Source organism: Peromyscus leucopus, chromosome 12 (genome assembly GCF_004664715.2).
Source record: "Peromyscus leucopus breed LL Stock chromosome 12, UCI_PerLeu_2.1, whole genome shotgun sequence".
In the NCBI taxonomy this organism is placed as follows: Eukaryota; Metazoa; Chordata; class Mammalia; order Rodentia; family Cricetidae; genus Peromyscus; species Peromyscus leucopus.
This window is the reverse complement of record NC_051073.1, coordinates 25,174,568-25,199,625: the sequence shown is the minus strand read 5'-3', so window position 1 is coordinate 25,199,625 and position 25,058 is coordinate 25,174,568. Positions and strand designations below refer to the sequence as shown.

At 39.1% G+C, this 25,058-nt stretch overlaps 1 protein-coding gene across 1 annotated transcript in view; it reads left to right on the top strand.

The window, feature by feature from the left end:
* Window positions 1-25,058, top strand: part of Robo1 (roundabout guidance receptor 1) — a 992,815-nt gene that overhangs the window by 846,634 nt on the left and 121,123 nt on the right.

The window sequence follows — 25,058 nt, the reverse complement described above, 5'->3', positions numbered from 1 at the left end:
TTCCAATTCTAAAGTGTAAGAGTTCACACTTTTATGTAGATTCAATTATTACGATTACTTGAGACTTAGAACATCTCCACATATTACAGTTAACATTATTACAAAAATAATTTACAGAAGGTATTTTTGAAAGATCTCCTGGTTTACTTCAAGGGCTTGCTTTACCCCATTCTCCTTTTTGATTCGCTTTTCTACTCTATGTAGTTTAGTATTGCTTCTGAATAGTAAAATCTCTCTCTTACTAAGCAAATGATGACTGTGCCTCATTAGAAAATAAAATTCCATGGTTACAGATTAGATTTTAAATCCACAATGGAAGTAGAAAAGTATATGCTGTGCTTTTTGAAGCCATGATTCCATGTGGCTCTTTCATGTATTTTGTCCTGTGAGGTGTTCACCGAACACCGTCGTCAAACACGCTCGCATGGATTCTATGGTTGTGCCGTACCCCTCTTCTTGTTCCACATATGCTGATGTCTTCTGTTGTGGCCCAGGAGAGTGTGTATGTAAGACAATGACTTCTGCTAATTTATCAAAGAAGTCATAACACGCATCACAAGCATCTACGAAAAGCTTGTCCTAGTCTTGAACAACCAGTTAACCAAGTAGCATGATAGTTCAGCAGGCAGAAAACAAGAAAAGGAGCATCGGGACCCAAGTGTAGGGAAGGAAATAAAATGTTTTTTATTTTTGTTTCTGTTTTTTTCATCACTGATCTGACTTCAAATGAGTGTCTCAAATTTTCTTAGAAGTCTTGAAGCTGGAAAAAGACAATTCAGCTTTATCAGCTTCTAAGAGGTACCGAAAAGTCACAAACAGTGAGAATTCTTTGTAATGAGTTTGCTTGGGGACATGAAGTCAAGAGCACAGGGAATAGAGACTGAGAATAAATACTTCCCTAGCTAGTGGCAATGATTACTTTGGGTTCTGTGTAGCATTAACATAAAAACATTTACCCTTATATCATACTCCAGATCACATTAGTGCATACTCTCTATACTTCCCATTTCCCTGCCTTAATAATTCAGACACACTTAAATGGATATTATATTTGACTTTCTCAAGTTTCTCCTGAGCACCTATTTGTATTTGATATAAATGAAAGACAAAATTCTCAATACCAAGAGTTAAGTAAATTGTGGTGAGGTTGCTCTGGACAAAACCAACTAAATAATTGTAGTATATATTTTGCAAATTGTACAATGTTATTTAAAGAATAAAATAGATCAAGGTAGAGAAGGATTCATTAGAGATTGAGTAAGTCTGCAATATTAAAAGAATGATCAGAGAATTCCTCAATAAAAATATGGGGGGAAGTGAGCAGAAAAATGGTCAGATATTTAGGAAATGTGTAATTTGATCAGACAAAGCAGTTGATTCTAGACCACCCAAAGGTGATAACCAACTGACATTTTCACTTAGGAGCAAAGAAGAAGTGTGGGCTGACTTGAGCAAGCAAGGGAGAGTCATAGAAGATAATGTCTGCACACAGCAAATGGGCCTAGTTATGTGGGACCTTACGGATAGTGCAAGTATTTTTTTTTCCTAAATGTCAAGTTAGGAGACATTTGTCACTGTGAGATCAGGAGGTGTGAATGGTGGCCTTCTCAGAAGTAGATGGACTAATCGGGAGGTATCACAGTACTCCGGACATGAGATAAATGATGGGTTGAATCAGTCCATTAGGAGCCAAGGGGCTGGAATGTAATTAGATCCTGAATATATTATAACGTGGTACCCCCCAAAATTTGAGACATGGTGGATATGGCCTGTAAGATGTGAAGAAGAGTCAAGGCATACTTTTATGGGTTGGCACGAGAAAGTCAGAATGTGTGGGTGCCATTAACTACAGTGCATTGAATGTAGATGATTGGGGTGGGATGTGTCAGGAGCTGAGGTTTAGACATGGTAATTTTCAAATGCTCATAAAAGATCTAAGTATATATGAAATAGGCAGTTGGGTGTATGAGTCAGAAACTGAGACTTGAGGTTGAGCCTGGAGAATAAGTTAAGTTGTGCTGAGCATCCAAGTACTCATTACTATGCAGTTGATCCCTCCCTGTGAGCAGATGGAAGACTGATGGAGCTTCTCAGGCAGCTCTCCTGGACTACTTCAGCTGCGAGTATTTAGAGTGCAAACACCAAAACATTATTAAATACCAGTGAGTGAGTGAGCCTCAGGTACATGGTCTTTACCACTAGACAACCTCTATATGGGCCAACTTAGTCCATGGAATATGCACATGGCTCTAGGCCTGAATTATGAGCCACAGAACTCTACACTCCTCAACTCTGGGCCCATGACCAGCCTAGAGGGTGGATGTAGATTGGATTATGGCTGATATAAGTCCTGCAGTTTGCCTAACACAAAGGAGTCTATCCTGACATGTATGAGACTCACCAGGGTCTACCTGTTATTTCAGTGCTGAAAGTGACAGCGTTTAGGGAATGAGTCTCGACAGAAAGGAAGAGATGCGGGGCTTAGCTCTCAAGGAGAAAAGCAAAGGAAGGAGCAACAGAAACCGAAAGTGGAAAAGAAAGCAAAGCCCGTGGGCTGTCCAGTGTTTTAAAGAGGATCTGGGGAGGAGTCAGTTGCAGCTGGTAGATCAAGGAACATGACGACTATGGGTGGACCACTAGATATCAGAACCTGGTGTCCATCAAAGATGACCCTGACAAGTAACATTTCAGGGAGGTTGGGGAGGGTAGTTTATTAAAAATACCAAAATGGGCTCAGACCAGACAGGACTCTTCATAGGTCATATCTCAATATGGTAGATAAAAAATACAATGTGCCAGTTAATTTTTAAGTTTATATCAATACATATGTGTTCATTTTTATAACATTCCTAGTTTAAACCTGCTCTAGTAAATTTGGTTTGTTTGTTTGTTTTTTAGAAAAATCTTGGAAACTCTTCCTGCATCATATTTTGTATTACACAATTTATGGTTTCTGCCAGTCTTTAATTTATTAGAGAATCACATTTACTTTCAATGCCCAAGGGGATGCCATCTTCTAATTCAAAAGCACCAGGCACTCAATACTTTCAGCAGTCTAGAATCAATATAAAAACTACTTCTAATCAGGAATCAGACAATTTAAAGATGTAATAACCTATGACCGTGAAGTGATTCCAAGGTATTAATGTATAAATAATTTTAAAATCACTTAAATGCTGCCAAAATGCTGATCCACAGTAGTGTTCCATATGCCAGGAAGTATTAACATCTGAAAGTTTACCACTCCAAGACCATCTGTGCGTTTTGTATAAATTATGACCATTGAACTGTTAAAAGGCTCGAAGTAAAATGAACGTTTTTTCCACAGAGAGAAATGAGTAGGCTAAAAACCAGCAGTTTGGTTTTGAAATCTCTGTTCTTATTTAGATCATACCTGTTTTTGTTTTCTTGTCTTCCTTTAGGCAAAAGTAAATTGAATGATGAAAGCAAAGACTAGATTATCAGTAGAATGCATGACTGTATTTCTGCTTCTTCTTTTCAAAATCTGAAAAGACATTCTTAGGAGTTGTTGGTTATCCGATATTTCATGTGGTTTCCTTTCCTAAGCTTTGTATTCAAATGATTGTTTTCATTTCTCCTGTTAATGTGCTTTGCCAAATGTGTCGGGAACTGACAAGCGGGAGATGAAAGTACATAATATCCTTATGCAAGGCAATTGAAGATAGCATGGTTATTGCTACAGTTCAGGTCGCAGGAATTCCTGGAGTTCTTTAATGTGGTGGCGTTTCTTTGTTGAAAATTTGAAGTACACATCTTCCAGCTGTGAGAACAAAGACACACCCTGCACGAAGGGAAAGTATGTAATTGAATTGTAGCTGCACCTGTATTCTGGATCTTCTTTAGTCATTTCTTTTCACAATGACCTAGATTCTGAGCCAAAGTTTAGATCCATGATGCTCATAAACCAGGGGTATATAAATTACATTTTCTTATGCTCCTACATGACAGAAGAATCTTTTCAAACTCTTTTGGCATGTATCCCTTAGAAAGAAAAAGGCCTCACATGGTGTTTGTCTCAAGTATTTTTTTTTTTTTTTTTTTTTAGTAGTCACATGTTCTTAAAGAGAGAGATGTAGAAGAAGTTTAACTGCTAGGCTGGATAGAATTGACCTACTTCACTTCTTTGAGAGTTAGTCATAACTGTCCTGATTAATAAATGAAGTTTTCTCATAGTGATGAATTAGAGTCCTTAAAACTGTCTTTTTGGTATATAACAATATTAAAATAAACCTCATAAAAAGTGATATTTTTTTATTTCACACACGTTGCAAATACTATATTTAAGTTAATGATATTTTGCAAAGATATCAAAAAGGAAAAAACAAACAAACTAATGCCAAATATTAAAGCAATAATTTTGTGTTCATTAAGACAACTAAATTACTTTTGAAATAAGAAAAAGTTAAGTTTAAAGTAGTCACAAATACTGTTCTAGATGATAGAAGAACTCAATACTTCATTAAGCTGCTGACTTACAAGATTAACTACAATAAATGAAAATGTGTGAATCTTAAATGGCCCAAGGAAATGCTGGTGTAATTTTGGATTCCCGGAGGTGTGTCTAGTGGATAGTAAAGGGAAAAGGACAGCGACAGCTAAGCACTATCAAAGGTGATGGGCTGATTTGAAAGCTGCCACATACTGCTTGACTGCTGACTCTGCTGGCTTTAGTACTCTCTTTAAGATAAATTTCCCACAACTCAGTACTATTTCTTTAATGGTTTTAGAGGGTAGGGAGAGCCAGACAACTATACAGTGCCCTGGGCATCTCTTTCCCAACATACTGTGTCACAATTAAATGACTGACATGCTAGTTAGTGGTCATGGTAGAAATTGCAAGCACAGAGATTAAAGAAATAATTGATTTTTCATGAAAATTACGTGTTAACTTGATGTTTATAAGAATTAATGTATTATAAACCAGTACTATTTAGAACCTATGGAGTACTTGACGAAACAATGTCAAGTACACCCAGCCCTCCATGTCTGTGAATCCCACATGCATAGACTAAACTAGTCATACATCAGACATTAAAATGGGTTATGTGCTAATATTTGCTGATTTCACATTTCTAACAAGGGCCTTTATGGATTATGACATCTGTAGTTGGTCCTGGAACATATTATATATAATGGCTTAAGTTAAGGAATGTGTTGTCTGACAGTATTCCTTGAAAGAAGTAAACAAAAAACAAATCTACTAAGCCCAGATAAGGAACTGATGAAAGACCAAAGTTAGGATACCTCCAAAGTTTAACTTGGTAGACCAGTGAATTTTATTGGAGGTCCTTACAGGAGTATGAGTGAGAGATTATTTATAGAACAGAAATGATTCAAAGACAGATGCCTCACCAAAAGCCCACCATAGCAAGGGTGACAGCTCATGAAAGCTGTAACTCTGAAGCTTAGTGAACATCCCACAGGCAACTCAGTGGGTTGGGGAGTGTCTTTTCCAGATAGTTTAGTTGGTCTGAGCCTCTTCCAGACATTTGGCTGATACGAGCCAGGTCTAAGCAGCTTGTCTTGTCTGAGAATTTCTGTCAGCAGTCTTTACTGCTCACATATCCTTAGAGAGAGAGAAGCCTGGTGAATCTGATCAGTTTCAGGAACTTCCTGAAGTCTTTGAGTAGTTTACTTCCTAAGAATAATGAACTTCCCTGTAGGATGGAATGTTTGTCTCCCTTTAAAACATCCTGTGCCTTAATGACCTTCTCTCCAAAATGGAGAAAATTGGTATATAACAATGGTGATAAGATAGGAAATTCATACTGATTCATCAACAAATTAAAAAAATGGTATTTTTGCATGTATTTATGAAACAGATGTAAGTGATAGCTAGAAATGAAGACATTTTGTAAGCTAGTAAATGAGTATTAACAGGAAAAATCTATAGTAAATCATTAAAAAAATGAAGTCATATTTATTAACCGTTGAAAGTATTTAAAGAATTATATTCAGTCCTCTGTTTTGATACTATGAAAAAGAATTTTAAAACTTTTTTTCTGAAAGTTTCAAACAAATATTTACAAGTTTAGAAATGGGTGTTGTAGAAATATCAACAACTTGACGACTGTTGTGTAATGACCACTTGCTATATATTCGATGTTCCTGTGGTCTCTTTTCATTGTAAATCCCTCATTCCAGTTGGGAGCAGGTATCTCTCAACTCAGTTTCTTGGGGAAGAAAAAGAAGATGATGATAGTTAAAAGCTTAGTCTTGCAGCTGCAAGTATCCACACGGTGTTCTAAGCCCTCCGTGCGTTAATTGTTTTCATGATAACAATAGCATTTTCAAGTAACTACCAAGTTTTTTGGCTAAGGCAGTGGCCAACCACAAGTTGGCCGAGAGTGGGGCTAGGGAGCATTTATCAGGCACCTGTGTTTTGTTCATTGATAACTTTTTTACAGGGCCCTAGAGATAGGTTACATGTATGATCTGATATCCTACTAGATGGTAAAATTGCCCTTTATCTCGAAGTGTCTTTTTATTTTTCTTATTTTTTTATGCTTGCATCTTATGCATTTGTTTGTGTGTATATTCGTGTTCAAGTGGACATGCATACAGAGGCCAGATATAAGTCATGTGTCTTCTGCTATCACTCTATACCTTTTTTTGGTGGCAGGGGCCTCTCACTGAACCTGGACCCCCCAGATTAGGCTAGTCTTGCTAGCCATCAAGGCCCCAAGACCTACCTCTCTCTACCTCTTAGCTGCTGGAATGACAAGGACATGTTGCCATGCCCAGCTGTTATTTTTCCAAGATTTTCAAGAGGCTATTTTTCAAACTAGAGTAATTACAATCAAGAATTTGCTCATATTATCTCTAGAAATGAAATCTGTAATGAGGAAAGATTAATAATGTTTGAAAAGCTTAAAAGTTTGCCAAAAGATGTGTTAAGAGCAGTTGAACTCGACCAAAGATTATAACTCTGGTAAACTAAGGATATCTGTTTTTAACACTAGATGCTTTACATATTAGAGATTATCTGTGGAGGAGGGTAATTAACTGCTCACCATTTAGCATTTAGGGATTTTAAAAAGTCATTTAAAATCATTCTGTGTCCCAGTAAAAAAGAAATCACGGCATGTGTTTTAAGTACTTAGTCCAAACTTTAGACTGTCAGAAGAGCATTGAACAATTGTGAGAAATTATACAATGAATAGAAAGTTGAGCTGGGGAAGAAATACTCACGTACCAATTTGGCTGTTTTATGTGGGTGAGGTTAGCATGTGCAAAGGCTAACACACTGGCATTGTATAAAGCATATGTCCTGCCTGGACTCAAACCAGAGTTAATTTGTCCTAATGACCTCTGGGATTGATTCTGATGAATTCATTGTAATATTTTTAAATAAGAGATTAAGAATATTTATTTTCGTATTTGAAATTGGGGCTTTGTGGCAAACTTTAAGATAATTTTTTCTGTTTATTAAAAAATAGATTCTTCTTTCATGCAATATATACAGACCACAGTTTCCCCTCCTTCCACTCCTCCCAGCTCCCCTGCTCCTTCCCTTCTCCCAGATCCACTTCTCCTCTGTTACCTCTTCAGAAAAGAGCAGGCTTCCAAAAGACAACCAAATATGACAAAACAAGATACAATAAGACAAGACAATGCAAAAACCCTCATATCGAGATATCGAGGCCGGACAAGGCAACCCAATAAAAGGCAGAGAGAGTCTCAAGAGCAGGCAAGGGAGTCAGAGATCCACCTGCTCCCACTATGAGGAGTCCCACAGAAACACCAAGCTAACACCCATAACATGTGCAGAGGAACTAGTACAGACACTTGCTTGTTGTTCCAGTCTCTGTGAGCCCCTATGAGCTCTGCTGAGTTGATTCAGTGAGCTGTGTTCTCCTGGTATTCTCCATTCCCTTCGGCTCTTATAGTATTTGTCTTGAACATTTTCTTCTTCTTTCTGCCTGTCTTCCAGGTAGCCTGTCAGAGATATTCTATGTTTTCTATTTTTTTACAGGATTGAAAAGTAATTTAACCAACACTCAAATAATTTTATGCTAATTATTTTCATTAGAGCTAGACCAAACAGAAACTGTTTTATTAGCATGTGTTGATTATATAATCATGAGCTCCATTGTGACATTGTGTAAATATGTACTGTGTTTTTTCATCATATCTGTTGTCCTCTCTTCCTCTCCTCCACTTTTTATTGATCTACTTCCTCTTCCCATCTACACCTAGTTCCCTTGGCTTTTCTTCCTTCCTTCTTCTTCGTCTTTCTTTGTTTCTTTCTTTCCTCTATCCTTCTCCCCCCACCCACCTTCTCTTTTTTCTGTCTCCCACCTTGTTTCCTAGGATTCACTGACAGAGTTCAGAGTAATAATAATTTGCAGGAACATGGGCTCCTTACCAGTGGTTTCAGCACGTGAAGAAATGTCTTTCCCTTCCCCATGGACCATTGTATATTGACATTCCGGGAGGGTTGGGACTTCATGGACACTTCCTCCTAGCCACTGTTACCTCCTCAAAAGTCCCAGGAAAGACGGTGAGCTCAAGGGATTAAAGGGGCTCAATTCTGCGACAGCCTCCCTTCCTCTTGATCCTTCCTCTGGAATCCATTTTTGACAAAATGTACAAAAAGAGTCCCACTGTGAGCATATTTGTGACCTTTCTTAATGTTTTACTTTAGACCTGATGACCAGCCATCACCATTTGCCCAGGACTCTGCTGGTATTTAGCCGTGAAAACTCTAGCCTTGGGAAACCTGTCAGATCCTAGAAAACAAGAAAAGCAGGCCACCCTAATCCAAAACAGTTGAAGAGAATCATTTTGGGCATGATCAGCATTGAGTGACATTACAGATCAGGGGCAGTCACTAAATATAAACAGAAGGTCTGACCTGTGTTATTTCTTTCACGAGCAAAATTAAGATTTGAATATAAAGTAAGGCAGTTCTGAACAAATACAGTTACACATTCAGACGCTCATTTAGCACTTCCCTCCCCAGGCTAGAGAGGCAGAATTGCTGAGATGAGACATGTCATAACTTTTTCCAGTCTTGTTTTGCATCCTGTACGTCTTTGAGGGTTTCTTTGATTTCCCATGTTGGTGTGATATTTGGGTAAAATGCAGCTGACTCACATCCCATGCAAATCCCCTGTGTCCTCCAGACCCTTCACAAACTTGGCATTCGGCCCACGTCTTGCCAATTGCTTCCTCCCCTCCAATTCCCATATGTCTCCTTCCTGAGCCATCTGCTCCTCCTCCCTTCCTTCAGTCAGGACTCTGCTCTGTTCTTCAGTTCCCTCCATCGTTCAATGTCCATGGCTTCCTCTCTCCCCCTTCTCGTCTAGAGGAAGTCATTGTATTTACCACGACTGATGATGTGGAGCCCACTTCCCTGAGAAACTGAGTTTGTGTTCCTGAAAAATAAATAGGTAGTGCTCTTACATAAAGGTCAAGGGAAGCTGGGTGGAAAGCCAAAAATAGATGTTTTACATCATGTACTTAATTTCTTTTAAAAAAAAATAAATTGTTACTCATGCTATAAGTCTGAGTAAAATGAATATAATTGCATCTGTGATAGGATTATGTAAATTAATTAGCAGTAAATGTCTGTTCAAATCTAATTGCTTAATTTTCAAATTTTATAATAGGAACATTGTACAGTAGAATAAAATATGTGCTAGAGCATTATAAGACCGAATTATAATGCCAGGTTTCAACACGTGCATTCATGAGCCTATGGAAGGTATTTAATCTGGCTAAGTTTCTTTTTCTTCTTGTGTCTGTCAAATGAATTATCTAATAATACTTGTTTTAGTTCACTGCATCAGGGCTATATGCTGAGAAAACATAGCCTAGTCAATAGAAATACTCTATACATACATACTCAAGTATTCTTAATATTCTGGAATGTTTTAGTAGATATGTGTAGACTCTAAATATACTTACTTATCAAAAGTGTATGGAAGAGAAAAATGAGGAACCTTTTGTACTGTATCAACTATAATTTCATGAATATGTAATAGTCATTTTAAATATATATAAAAGATACCTTGTGTTGCATGCCCTTTCCCAATATTTGTATCTATACCAGATTCAAATTATGAGAATATTCATTGTCACAGAATCAGACTCAGTACTTAGAGTGAACATGATGAGTAAGGAGGAATGTAGACTAATCCTGGGATGAGGAAACTGATGCAAGTCCTTTGTCCAGCTGTGTTCTGAAATGCAATCATCAGCTGTAGATTTCACAGGGAAATAAGCTGAAATGCCTAAGGCAGCCACTGTGTAGAATGAATCAATGTTTTTCCCATGCGTCGGGAACCCTTGTAGTTAGACTGTAGGGGAGTTAAGAAATTCTGTGACTCAGAAGAAGAAGAGTGGTTGAGAAATGATGGTTTATGTTCCCAAGGAGCATTCTGAGCCTTTTACAAACTTTCAAATCTACAGGATTACATAAAGATCCACCATATCTGAATCCAAAACCAGGGTAGAGAAAGCCCAGTATTTCTCACCTACTTGTGAACTCATACCTTTCAAAAGGATTGCTAGAAACTAAGCCATTCTCTATTCCAGTACACATGTTAGGCTGTGTCTTAGTTAAGGTTTTTATTGTTGTGAGGAGACTCCATGATCATGGCGACTTTTATAAAGGAAAGCATTTAATTGGAGTGGCTTGCTTACAGTTTCAGAGGTTCAGTCTATTATCATCCTGACGGGGAGCATGACAGTGTGCAGGCAGATGTGGTGCTGGAGCTGACAGCGCAACAGGAAGTCAACTGACTGTCACATCGAAAGAAGCTGGAGCAAAACAGACATCAAAGCCATCCCCCATAGTGACACACTTTCTCCAACAAAGCCACACCTTCTAATAGTGCCACTCCCTTTGGGGGCCATTTTCTTTCAAACCACCGCATTCCACTCTGTGGCCCCCAAAGGCTTAGAACCATATCATAATGGAAAAAAAAAAAAAATTTACTCAGTTCCACTTCAAAAGTCTCCATCTCAAACTTGTTTCAAAGTTCAAAGTCTCTTAGGAGATGCATGGCAATCTCTCAACTGTAATCCCCTGTAAAAATCAAAATCAAAAAGCAGATCACATACTTCCAACATATAATGGCACAAGATTTACAATACTATTCCAAAACATAGGGAAGGGAGCATAGTAAGGCAATACTGGAAAAAGAAAGACTGAAAACCACCTGGGCCAACTTTAAACTCTGCGTCTCCATGTCTGATGTCAAAACGCTTTTCAGATCTCCAACTCCATTCAGCTTTGTTGACTGCAACACAATTCTTTCTCTTGGGCTGATTCCATTTCCTGTTAGCAGCTCTTCTTGGCAGGTATCCCTCGGCTCTGGCATCTCTAACATCTAGGGTTCTCCAAGGCAATGCAGGATTCAACGTCATGGCTTCATGCAGTGGCCTCTCTACTAGGCCTCCATTCAGGGACACCTCTAACACATGCCTGGCTTCAGTGGCTCTATTCTATAACTCCTTTCTTCTATCCTTAATTCTAAAGCCAGAACTGTGTGGCCGAAGTTGCCATGTTCTGCTGCTCATTGGGGCTGGAACATGTCTCCCACTTTCAATTACATCTTCACCAGCTTTCTGTCTTTCACTGCCTAAGCTTGGCTGTCTGAGACTTGCTCTATTGACCATGCTGGCCTCAAACTCAGAGATCCACCAGCCTCTGCCTTCCTAGTGCTGGGATTAAAGGTGTGCCACACCACACTCAGCTCTAAGCTTTTCTTCAGTTGGAAATTTAGCTGGGTAGGATCTTGCCCTGAGGTCACCACTCCCTTTATTCCATGTCTGAATCCATTTATCTCCTTGAACACAGGACTTAGTTCCATTCTACTTGTTGGTGCTCTTTTCCTCTGCAAAATTTACATTTTGAAATTTACCCCACTCAGCTTGCTCCTTTGCATTATAAATCTTCATTAGGGTTACCATTAATAGCCGTAGGACAAAGTCTATACTAGGCTGTTATGAGATTTCTTCAGCCAACGGAATTAATGCAAAACTCTTCAACTCAAGAGTAGGTCACAGAACCAACGCCCCTGGAATGTTTTGTTTGGGGAAATCACTCATTCCCATACATTCTGTAAGTGTGCCCCATTTCTCAAAATGTTCTCTTAAGCTGTCATCTGTGTTTCAAAGTTCAGATCGCCAATAAAGAGCTTCCTGAACTGTTCTCCTTCCTGTGATCATGGTCTCTAGAGGCATGGAATTTTGGAATGAATGTCTCTCTCCATATATATTCATTATATATATATGTGTGTCACACACACACACACACACACACAGGATTTATTGGAATGACTTACAGGCTACAGTCCAACCATAGCTAGTTGTGAATGGAAAGTCCAGCAATTTAGTAGCTTCTCAGTCCCAGGAGGCTGAGTGTCACAACTGGTCTTCTGGATGTGTTGACAAGGGCAGGGCAAGCAGGCAAAGAAGAACAAACCCCTCCTTCTTCCACTGTCCTCATATAGACTTGCAGCAGAAGGTGTGGCCCACATTAAAGGTGCGTCATCCAGCCTCAAGATCCAGATCAAAGGCATGTGTCTTCTTGCCTTAAGATCCAGATCAAAAGTGTGGATGATAGTTCATTCTAGATATAGTCAAGTTGACAACCACAAATAGCCATCATAGGCTAGATGGCAGTAAGATATTCTAATGAGGATTTGGTTAGTGTTCTTATTGAAAATTTTGACTACTAATTTTTTTTATTGATTTATGAAAGCCTTTGCTTCTGCTACTTCATGTTCTGACCTCTGCACCCTCTTTTTTTCAACTTTTCACATACCAACTTAAATTTTTTTTATTTAATTTTTGGTTCCTCTGTGTGCATGCATGTGTATGTGTGCTGGTGCATATGCACGCGTGCGCACGCACACACACACACACACACACATCATTTGTTTGTAGCTATAGTTTTCCTGGTCCTGCCTGGCCCACAGTCAGGACAAATCTCTCTCACCCTCTCACCCGTCAGTCCTACAGCCACTCAGACTCAACCAAGTAAACACACAGAAACTTACATTTTTTATAAACTGTATGGCGGTGGCAGGCTTCTTGCTAACTGTTCTTATATCTTAAATCAACCCATTTCTAATAATCTATAAGTTGCCACGTGACTCATGGCTTACCGGTATCTTAACATCTGCTTCTCATCTTGGCGGCTGGCAGCATCTCCTGACTCAGCCTTCCACTTCCCAGAATTCTCTTCTCCCCTTGTCCTGCCTATACTTCCTGCCTGGCTACTGGCCAGTCAGTATTTTATTTATTAACCAGTCAGAGAAACACATTTAACATACAGAACATCCCACAGCATTTGTTTGCTTTAGGTGGTGGGCACACATGCCACAGTGCACATGTGGAAGTCAGAGGACAACCTTGACTTTTGGTCCTCACCTTCCCCTTGTGTGGGTGGCACAGGGCCACTCACATTTCTCTTCACCGCATTAAATGTTGGCCTGCAACAGTTCTGCCTGTTTTCCTGCCTCAGCCTTCTGCCTTACCACAGAAATACCAAGATTAGCGACTGGAGCCATTGTGTCTGGGTTTTGTTTGGGTTGCAGCTTGAACTCTGGCCATGAGGCTTATGCTGCAAACTCTTTCGCTGCTGAGCTGTCTCCCTACACCCTCAGCCTGAAGCAGTTTCTTCAGAGGAACCTTCTGCAAAATCTTACTTGAAATACCCACATTAGATTTCTTTTTCAGGTCTTTTTCACTTCATCAAGCATTCTTCTTAGGTCTTTTGCAAATCCTCACTTATATGTTACTTGTTCCTTATATATGATGCATCTTGAGTGGATGCCTGTATCCCTGTGTGTGTGTTTTTGGTAGTAATGGTTAACTCCGACTGACAGCTTGATGGGATTAATTATTTCTCCATTATTAAAATGTATTGATTATAATGGTTCCCATTTGATTAATCAAGATGTGTTTGAACCTAGTTGCCGTGATTTAAAATTCACAGTTCAAAACTGCAATAGCTTTTGTACTAACCTAAATAATAATATATTCCCTACCTATTTGTTGAGATCCTTCTGTGAATCAAATGATACTAGTGTCCCCAGTCTGCTTTGACCGGTTCTGTTGTTCACTGGTATTGTACTTACCTAGCATACATATGGCTGCAGATTAGATCCTTCATAGTGGGGGGGGGGGGAAAGGGGAGGGGACCAGAGGAGAGATAGGATGGGAAACTAAGAGCAGGGAAGGGGAAGTGGGAAAGGAGAGAGGAGGGAGGCTAGGAGATGAGGGGAGGGGAAAGGAAGATGAGGAAGGAGGAAAAGGTATAGAATGGATCGGGATGAAATAAGGGAGTCAAAAGAGTTTGAGGATGGATGATAACACTCATTGTATGTTATTAAGTATCAAATCGCCTTGACTCTCAATTCCTGTTCAGTTTGTACTAGTAAGTGGTGGAGGACTGGGGATGTAGCGTACGGGATAGATTGCTTGTCTAGCATGCAGGAGGCCATGGGTTTGATCTCAAGTACCATATGAACAAGGTCCATTATCTCGTGCCTGTAATCCCAGTCCTGGAGAAATGGAGGTAGGAAGATCAGCAGTTCAAGGCTATCATCAATTTGTGACTCTAAGATCAGCAGGAGAGAGTGAGAACTTGTGAATGGTGAGAGTCAGCAGAGTTTAACTTGATAAATTTAAAAAAAAAAAAAAAACTTACAGAATAAGATATTTAGATGATTTAAAAAATTTTGTGAAACCATAGCATATCCTGTTCCACAGGTTCATAAGTTTTATCAAATTCATGTCTTATATGAAGTAGAAATGTCAGTAGACTTGATATTGTGTAGTCTGTCCGATCATTTAAAACATCAAGTTATGGGCTGGAGAGATGGCTCAGTGGTTAAGAGCACTGACTGCTCTTCCAGAGGAACCATATTCAATTCCCAGCACCCACATGGCAGCTCACAACTATCTGTAATTCCAGTTCCAGGGGAACCTGGCACACACAGCAAAATAACCAATGCACATAAAATAATAAAAATATTTTTAAAAAGCATCAAGTTATCATTCCTTGGGAAATAGCTACAAATCAATGTGATTTTTCTTCAGACCCACAGAGACTGTGCAAGTGTGTCCATATGCTGAGATAAAAGGCAGACCCAGATTGCCGGACAATGGATTTCTAGGTTAACAAGTAATCTTTACCGATTTGGAAAATGCTATGTCATTCTCGTGGATACTCTGAGTAATGTGTTAGACTTCCGTGGACATAACTCACCTTACATTGTGATTCCATGCAGTTTGGATATGGTGATACATTGATATTTTATTCTGTTTTTGATTGTAATATTCTATTAAATCTCTTGAGAACATTTTGTTCCTCTGAGTATTTGTTTTTTTCCAAATGGGTTTCCTCTAAACCAGTTTTTTACCATTTTTTTTTTCCCTCAAAAAGCCTGGCTTTTTGAGAAATGTTGTATCCAGAATATGTTGGACAACACAGAGGACCGCCTCACTCATCTGCCCAAGTCCCCTCGCCATGTGCCTCTAATTAGCATCCTCCACCCTCCAGTCAAAGTGGATCCCTCCCAAAGGAGAAAGGTCCCAGACATTCTTCCAGTCTTCCCCACAAAGTGAGACTTCCGAACTCAGACTCTCGGTGAGGTGTACCGACACTGTAACTGTACAGAATGAACCCAGGTGGCCAACGGCCATTCCTGCAGCGGGAATTTGAGGTTAGCCTGCTGCCCTAGCCCAGGAAGCAGACAGAGAAATGCAGTGGCCCTCCTGTTCTCTGCCAACGGTGCATGCTTACTCCCGCCTCGTCGGTTCCTCCCTTCGGTTCTCAGCACTTTGATATAACTGATCCCTCCCCTAAAGTTTCTCCAAATTGCCATGGACTAGTGGAATTTCGCTCGAGTCTGGGAGCACTTTGTTTAATTATAGGTTGAAGTCGCTTGCCAAATTAAAGACACGATCTCTTGTGGGTTCAAGGATGGTGTTCTTACCCGTTTATTTTATTTTCAGTGTTCTATTAATCTCAAATGAAATGTTTCTCAAAAAAAAAAAAAAAGAAAGAAAGAAAGTGTAGCTTCAGATTTACTTCAAGGCATTGCCTATAAATCTTATCTTTGAATTGGGAGGGTTCACCGATACCAGCATGGGGTTGCAGAAGCCTTTGTGTTCAGACAGTTTGCTTTGCAAAGTCACTTATCTGTGATTGTGCATGATGGCCGGGCGGCATTTTGTTTCTTTCTGTTTACCTCAAACAAAATGAATTGTAACCTTCCTTTTAAAGAAGTACATTCCAAAGTTCACTGATTGTACAAGGCCTTCTTTCTTTAAAAGAGGCCCCAAATGCAGAAATCAAAGAAACATTTGAAGCCATTCAGGTTTAAATTACTTTTCATCTGAACCTTTTAAAGGGACCTGGGATTTCCTTTTCATTATTTATGCTTCGCCAAAGTTAACTTTATTTCTCCGTGATGTCCACACCATCACTTTTATGGAAAGATTCTCTCTTAAGAATCATTTCAATTTTGATTCCTAGGCGAAAGTCCCGTAATGCTGTTTATGCTTTCTCTTTGTTTAAAGGGCCAGTTGCTTAAAGCAAATAGCAATTGGTAATGTCTGACCTCTTCAGTTTTATCGACTTAAAACCAAAGAATTTGATAATATGATAAATCATATACTTGTAAAATAATCTGGTGTACATTAACAGAATTACTACCAGATGGTACAGGATTTCTCTTCTTAAATCTTAAAAATGGAGGTGCTCATGAAGCTTAGAAGGCCAACCGTGTTACAAACAGGCTGGGTTAAGATCCACTTGTACGGAAAAGTCTCAAAAGCAGTTGAGCTCAATTTATATAAAACTGGTTGGAAATAATGGAAATTCATCTCCTTGAGTGGCTAAAGGAACCCTTTATTTCTTATGCTGCCTTTTAAGCTTCCTGGTGTCACCCTTCTCTCATCCAGATGCAGCCTCCCACTCCACAGTACCCTGCATGGGGCTTGCAAAGATCCTATGGGGTTGGCTCATGTTCATTACAGAAGCTTAGAAATAATCTGCCTTAATTCTAACTATGCTACAATAATAAACTCCTATTTACCTGGGAGCAAGAGAGCCATCCACATGCATGTGTGCTGTAAATATGCACTTTATTCTGATGACTACTAGATAGATTAAGGGCAATTAGGCTGGCTTCCCAAGAAGGCAGGCTTAAATCTGGCGTGTGCTAAAAGGAAGACCCAGAATCTAACACACTGAGGAAGCCCCTTGGGCCACATATTTGTTCAGCTCGTTATTTGTCTCAGTCAGTATATCCATACATTTGCATTAGACTGCAGATTGGGACCTTATCTTCTGGGAAGCCAAGAAGATATAAGTTCATCATCTTTATCCAAAAGAAAGCCCACTGGAGAAGCTTTGCTTTAGATGTGTATAGAATGAGATCCGGGGCACTTATGGAATGACTTGAAACAATTATTTTTATATTCCGTGAATGTTACTTAGTTGCTTCATCCAAAAAATAGTAGAATGTATCTTCACTGTGAAGTAGGTTGTAAAATCAAAGATAATGCATGCAGCAGTGGACTGTACCACAGGGGTTAAGACACTAATTCTGATGAACATTGGGTCATGCTGATTGCTATATGAAATAATTAGGATATTGATTAAACTTGCCACAGACTTAATGGATTTACTTGCTTACAAAAACCATGAAATAAATATATTTTGCACATAAGATGGTGTTCCCCACCCCATACTATGATTTTGTGATTGTTAAGTCATTTAAAATTCCTAGACAAACATCAGAGAATTTCCATACACTGGTTTGGAAAGTGATCAGAATTTGAATTTGTCTTCCACAGTATAAGAATCTGCTCTAAGCCTGAGAATAATATGCATCATCTGAAAGATGATAGCTGAAGAAGTCTATACATCCAGTTTCCATGGGGGGAGATGCAATCATGTGCTTTCTACATATGTGCTGTGTATTTTAAATGCTGAAGTTAGGACCAAGTCCTAGTCATCACAGAATGTGTATCATGTGTGGACCACAAGCCAAGTGACGGTATACTGCATTGTATGTCTGATTTTTATGCTGCTTCTTAAACTTCCCATTGACTCCTGGCACAACCTCTTGGTAATGCCAAAATTCCCGGTTACCTTTTTGCCTGGAGGCAACCTAGGATTCACAAAATTCTGATTTTCAACCCAAAGTTCTAACAGTATAATTTAGGACCTAGGTCAAGGGCGATTGTTGCACCCATGATGATTGGGCTGAGGTTAGGTGCAGTCAGATCTATTAGAACAATCTCTCCTCCCTTGATGATCTTTACCATTCACTTCTCTTCAGTGTGTTTTTGTCTTGGCCGTGGAACTGAGCCTCCTGTGATTGCAAGAATATGTCAGTGATGCAAACCCGAATGGTTTTTGAATGTTTTTCAAGAACTGCTTTTCTCTTTTGTTTTGTTTTCATAGCCCACTATAGAAATAGAAGTTCAGGGGAAGCACTTGTTTTTACTTTTTATGCGTCATGAATTCATCACTAGTTCTCAAGAGGTGTACATGGCTAATGTTCAAGCTTAGTGCTGAAGTCAGAACTCTCGTTCAATCTTTGTGTTCCCAAATGATTACATCCCCAACATGGGTCAATAAACGATCATATTTCATATGTATGTGTATGTACATATATATGTGTGTGTGTGTATTACGTGTATAACATTGAGGATATAGGAGTGATTTGTCTTCTACTCATGTGTCCCTCCATTATTGAGGCACAGAATTGCCAAATCAACGAGATACATTCTAGCATAGTATTGTGTTCAAAAAAAAGAGAAGGAAGAAATTGGCTATTTGGATTTTGAGTTACACCTCTAGTCCGATGGGCTCAGTCTTCTCATTAATGAATTAGTTAATAAAGCTGCTTACTTGCAAGTTTCCCTTGTTCCTCTTTGATATTCTGAGATGAAAAAACCATCAGCTATAGATGAGACTTTACTTCAACCTGCAGCTTTAACAAAGATGCTTACCCTTGTAAAGAATCTTAGGTAATACTATTAAATAATCCTGCTGCTCTTTTATATTTGCATTAAATTAAAAACTCAAAAGTAAATCTGGTCACTGTATGTCCAAGTCTAAGAATCGCTGCTGTACTCAGCGGTGATTGTCTCTACCGTAGGTCTCTGTCTTCAGACTGTAAGTGAATTTATATTTCCAGAGTAGTGTTACAAATGACACCAGGTCTCTGGAAAAAACATTATCTTAGCAAAGTATTTGGTGATGAAGGAAATCCCCACAATGTAGAGAACAAGGGACCCTAAGAACGCAGAGAGAGAAAACACGGATTTACTGTTGGAAAAGTATTTTCAGCTGGTGTCCTTGTAACTCTAAAGAGCCAAGAGTTTGAAAATGAGCTTTTCTCTTCTCAAATACTATGAACATTTGTCATCTTTATTTCTAGAGCGTAGTCATAATTCCTCGGTAGATTTTTATTTCAGGCTGTCTTAGCAGTGGCTATATGTAAATTCAGAATTACAGCCAGATGGCTGGATGTGGTGATAAAAAGTGAACCTGGTTTTGTGGGAGAGTGAAAATTGCCCATAAGACTTTGTTTTTACCTTTAAAACAGCAGGACATTGTTTCATGAGACCTGTGAAGGAAATAATACATTAAGTTTAATAGCTGTGGGCTAAATTAATTTTTCATATCCAAGCTGAATACTACCATATAATCTGCCTAGAATTTTCATAGAGGTAAAAGCCTATCGCCCCCCTTGCTTTTAGGGGACAGCTTGCAAAGGCTACTTTATGACAGAACCACTCTTTATATTGCTTGCGTTTTACGGGATTCACTTTGGGGTGCTAGTTTAAATGGCTTGGAATCAGACACCTTGAAAATCAGCTAAAAGCCTGTGCTAGGTCATCCGCTTTCCATTTCATCAGCAGTCCTCAGTTGCTGGCTGGAGTTTGGAATATTATAAATTAGAGGGGGCTTTCTCCCTTGATTACTTTGGGTTCCATACTATAGTGGCCGAAGAAAATGGGTTTTCAAGAGAAAATGCCAATTTCAAGTCTTCGTTTCATCTTTGAGCCCCACTTAAGCAGGCAAACCAGGTAGTCATTGAGAAAGCCCATGTTTCTTCTTCATTTCCTTGTTAAAATAAAGCCTCCTGAATAGGTTCTCTGGTGGCATACTGGCAGCATATAGAAAGGTCCTCATTTATCCCTCGCAATGAAAATCATCCTCTCCCTTTAACTTAACTGTGTCTCCGAAGGGTGCCTCCCACTTGCCTGCAATTAGCTAGGCTAGTTGAAGTCTGTCATCAAATTATCATAGGTGCCCTTCTGCTGCTGCAGAACAGCCCACTACCAATTTTGAAATTGCTAGGAGGAAGCAGTGAAGTTTCCTAAGAGCCGGAAGTGGCAGAGAACGGCAGCTGCCCCAAGTCCTAGACAGAATTCTCCCTGGCCTGTGTTCTCAGCTGGCAGTCCCCCAAGCTGTGTGGAGAGCCACGTGCTCCCACTGGGATAATTGCTTTTTCTGCATGAGTCTCTTGTTGCTCCTTTCCGATGATCAAGTGTGTTTAAGCTCCTGGCTGAAATCATGTTGGTTTTCAAACGGCGTTGTAAAGTGTACCAGCAAACAAATGAAATTGGATCATGCGCTCTTGTATGTCTGTAGCTCAGGCAAATATAGGACAGCAATGAAAAGATCTTAATTGCCCGCTTTCCCTGATTCTACTCTGAAGAGAATAAGCTGATGACTTACATGTTATGTTCTCCCCCACCCCACCCCCACCCCCTTTGGGATGCTACCCTTCTTATGTCAGGAGATTAAATGTAGAAAGATGATGTGATTGCTTCCAGTTTGTTCTCATATTTTCCGTCCCGTGCATATGCTGTGGCCTGGCCTTTTGTTATGAAAGTTTATTTTGCATGTGTGTGCAATTCCCAGGAGCACTATTTACACTTTAAATAGGCTGTGAGAAATGAAATAGACAGTGCCAATGAATTAGTAGAATAAAGATGGATAGTTTTCACTATCAACTTGAATGGTTTCTTTTTTTTTTTTTTAATGATGAGGTTGAACCTGGCTGGTTTAATTTTTTTATACCCTACAGCAGAATAAAATATGATTAATATTAGTATTCATCTATTATCTTCTTTTGAGCCATCTCAGGGCACAGCTGTTCTCCTTTTGTGTTTGGTCAGGAGGACACCACAGCTTTACCTAACTAGCCTTTTTGGGCTACATGGAGCCAGAATGTCTCTTCATCAAAAATCCTCAGTGGGAAATCTTTTAAACAGTTCATCTTTTTTTTCCCCTCTCTCTCCCCCTTCTTCTCAGTCTCCTCCACTCATTCCTGTGTCAGCCTCCTATGCCCCAACTGAAATAGCCACAGGGAGAAGAAATGAAAGTTGGGTTTTGTTTTTCATGAATGAGTTGTTGTAGTTTTCTGAAAACTAGAAAGAGCAAGTTAACTTATGAGCAACTCTGCTAGCTGGAGGACTGTGATGTGGCTGGCTCTGGCTATTACTGCTGTTAACTCTAAACACGTGTGGTTGGAGAGCTTCCTCAGATCCCTTTGTCATTGGCACCAATGTCATTTACAGTCTTATTTAGTGCGATCAGATTCGCACACATACGCTATGTACAAGTGAATTCTTGAAATTTATCTTACATTGCAGAGAATCATTGATGTGATTGTGGCAGTAGCTGTCTGTCAGTGCTTTTTGACAGTGGAAATTTATCCCAAATTTCAAGTTTTCTTGATAACGACTTTTAAATTGAAGCTTCAAAGAGAAAAACAACACTGAGTATATTCAGAAGTATAAATTACCTACATATAATACTAAATAATTGTTACTAAGCAAATTTTATCATCCTGATTAAAGCTGTTCTTCTTGAACAGTTCACTTCAGAATCTGAATAGGGAAAATGGCCACAAAAGAACTATTGTGTGTTCTGATACTCTATGAGAGCAGAATTGCCTAAATTATCTTTCAATTGATTCCAATATTTCATTTCTCTGAGACGTTTTGGAATACTTACCCAATTTTTTCTCATTTGAACTGTAGAATTATGCTACCATTACTGTTTTGTTTATTTTAGTATGCAATGAACTAGGATTACTATTACTATTTTTATTAATATATTCAGATAACATATTCATATCTACATATGCTGCCTAGGCTGCCCTGCAACTTACTGGCTTGAAGTCAACCGCAATTTCCTGCCTCTGCCTCTGAAGTACTATGATTACTAGATTGTGATTGGCTAGATCCGGTGCACCTAGCATTCATTTTTTAAAATGGGCTAGTTTGGGCTAGACGATAAGAATGCTTTCATCTGAACTGCCCAACATTAAAGCCTAAAATAACTTTTGTCGACCCATTAAAAGATATAATTCTCTTTCCCATTTTTCTATATTCCATGTTTAAGCAGGGTATCGTTTTTTAAGTTGTATTTTATGATTGTTACTGTAATCATTATACACATTGGTTTGATGCCAGTTTTTAGAGAAGAGTTGTGTGTGTGTGTTGGGGGGTGGGGTGCTGATGCTGGAGTGGGTGTGACTCTCCCTCATATGTTTCTGTTGAAAGAAGTCTTGGGTAACCTCTTGAGACTATCCTGCAAAGCAGAATGATGATGTCTCAGCAGGTTAAAACCCCTGCTACCAGGACTGAGCACCCGTCTTCAGTCATGCGTGTGGTTTCTCTGTCTTCCACATGTACCTACGTGCCACATATACTCACAAAATAAATCAACAAATACCCTGAAAAAAAAAAACATTATTAAAAGAATGTCTGTACATGAATGGCCCCAGGGTATCTGAGGACTGTGAATAACTGGCCATCTAGGTTACCTGCATCTTATTGTCACTGGAGGGCCATGGTGCGTATTGCTGTATTTCCCAACCACTGGAGAATGATAGTGTCATTCAAAACTTCTCAACTACTTTGCCATATAACCTGAAACTAATTCCATGAGAAAGAAAGTTTTTACAAGGAAAAAATCATTTCTAAGCCCAGGTACATTAGAGAATTTTTTTCTCTTGTTAATCACACTTACCAAGACCTTGACTTTCTCTAAGTATTTCCAGTCTTTTTGGAACATCTGTGAAAATGAAGCACTTCACAATTTCTCAGTGGTATGAGGGTATTTATGTGTGTCTTATGTGTACTGTTTAAAAATACCTTTCTCTGTTAGCGTTCTGTATCAGTATTCTATTCTCTTGTTCAAATCTATTTCTCAGACGGTATTTCTGAAGTACCCAAGTTTTTGAATGCAAAAATCTATTAAAGGAAATGGAATAAATTATAGAACAGTTTGCTGGTTAGCAATTTGAAATCAGCTTTGAAGCCCTTAATATAATTAGTGGTTTCGTTTTTTGGTCTGTTGAATTCAAGTCACATTAAGTTAATGTAATTAAAAGCAGAAAAGATTTTGTGTAGCCAAACTAGTTAATTAGCCCCAGTTGGCTTAGTATGTTAACTGAGAGGTGTATGGAGAATGTTGAGGAGGTGATGTCTTTAAAAAAAAAAAAAAAAATCCTGTGTAACAGACACTGCAAATCATCTGACTTGCTTTAGGGTAGAAAATGAAGAGTAGCAAGTTCATGTTGAGTTCATCTTTATTTCTGATTGGAAAAGCTGACTGCGGGGTATGCTGTCTACCCAAAGAATAGACAGACCAAAAATCTTACTTAATTTTCTCCCTCCCTCCCTGACTCCCTTCCTTTCTTAGACACGTGCTCCTATGTATTTAGAGATTATTAGCTTTTCTTCCCCTATGTACTAGAAATAAAAATGCTTACTGTGATTGTTCGGGTTTCCATAATGGCATAAAAACTCTTGTCTTTGCTTTTGGTGGAGAAAATGAATCTTACACTTGCGATAGTCTATATTATAGTCACTCAGCAGAGACAGTTCAGTGAGGATAAAGGAGTTAGGAAAAGAGACTGCCTCTTGTTCCTTAGAAATCGTTAAGTACGTGGAGAAGATCCCTCCCCCAAGGAAAACAATCATGTCCAGTTTCTCTTATGGAAAACTCCCAGGGTATTCAGATAATGTGTGGCAACCACATGGAGGGTTGCCTTGCCTTAGTGTCTCTCAAACATCATCTTTTACAAGTTGGAGGCTACTCCAAAGAACAATATCAACTTTAAAGAGATTTGGGTTTTAAAATGTTTAACACCTCCTTCTCTTCTCTCCCTCCTGTGTCTCCTTCCGGGAAAGGAGCAGGGCCCCCAGAACCTCTCTTTTTGCTTTGATTTCATTAAGTATGTACATAGCTGACCGCCCCCCAAGTTCTGTCTAGGGCTTATGGAAATGGGGATGTCTAATGTGGTTGCTGTTGTGTGCTGGTAAGGTGCATGGTATTGAGGAAGTAAGACCCTGCCTTGGATTTTTGACAGAGGCCGAATGCCAGCTTATTGTCTGAGAGCTTAGCAAGTTCGGCTGCACCCCTCCCCAGGATTATGTTAATTGAAGTCTCTCGGCTGCGGTTCACTGTTTAACATTGTGTCTGTTCATTATACAAACTAGTTTTTGATAGGTTTACAATTGGGCTGTCAAATCCAGCTGTAGGACAAGACCTGCCAAGAAGCAGATCTGAGCTTGTTTTAAATAGCACTCTTTTCACATTTATAGTGTTTTGTGTGTGTTGGACATATTTTTCCTCTCTGTTTAGAGAGAGAGGAAATGTCGTTTTTTGAAAATGTTGAAAAGGGCACCATGGAGTTCCAAGTAGGAACTCAGTATACACTTAGGGTGTTTTTATATGACAACCCAAAATGCAGACTGATGATGGTAGTGAATTCTTGAAAGCTAGTGTGTTGATTTGATCAAGGTGAGAGTACTGTAGAGATGTGTCTCCGTTTCTATTGAAAATGGCAGACCACTGCATTTTTCATAGGTGCGGTCCTAGAGAATAGAACTGTGACTTCCCCATAGCCCCATTTCAATATAGCCATCGCCATAATGTCCAAATCCACTTAGCTTGTGGACTTGGAAGTCTGTCATTGTTCTTCCATTCTTTTTGACTCATGCATTGTTTGGTTTTGTCACTTACCTCC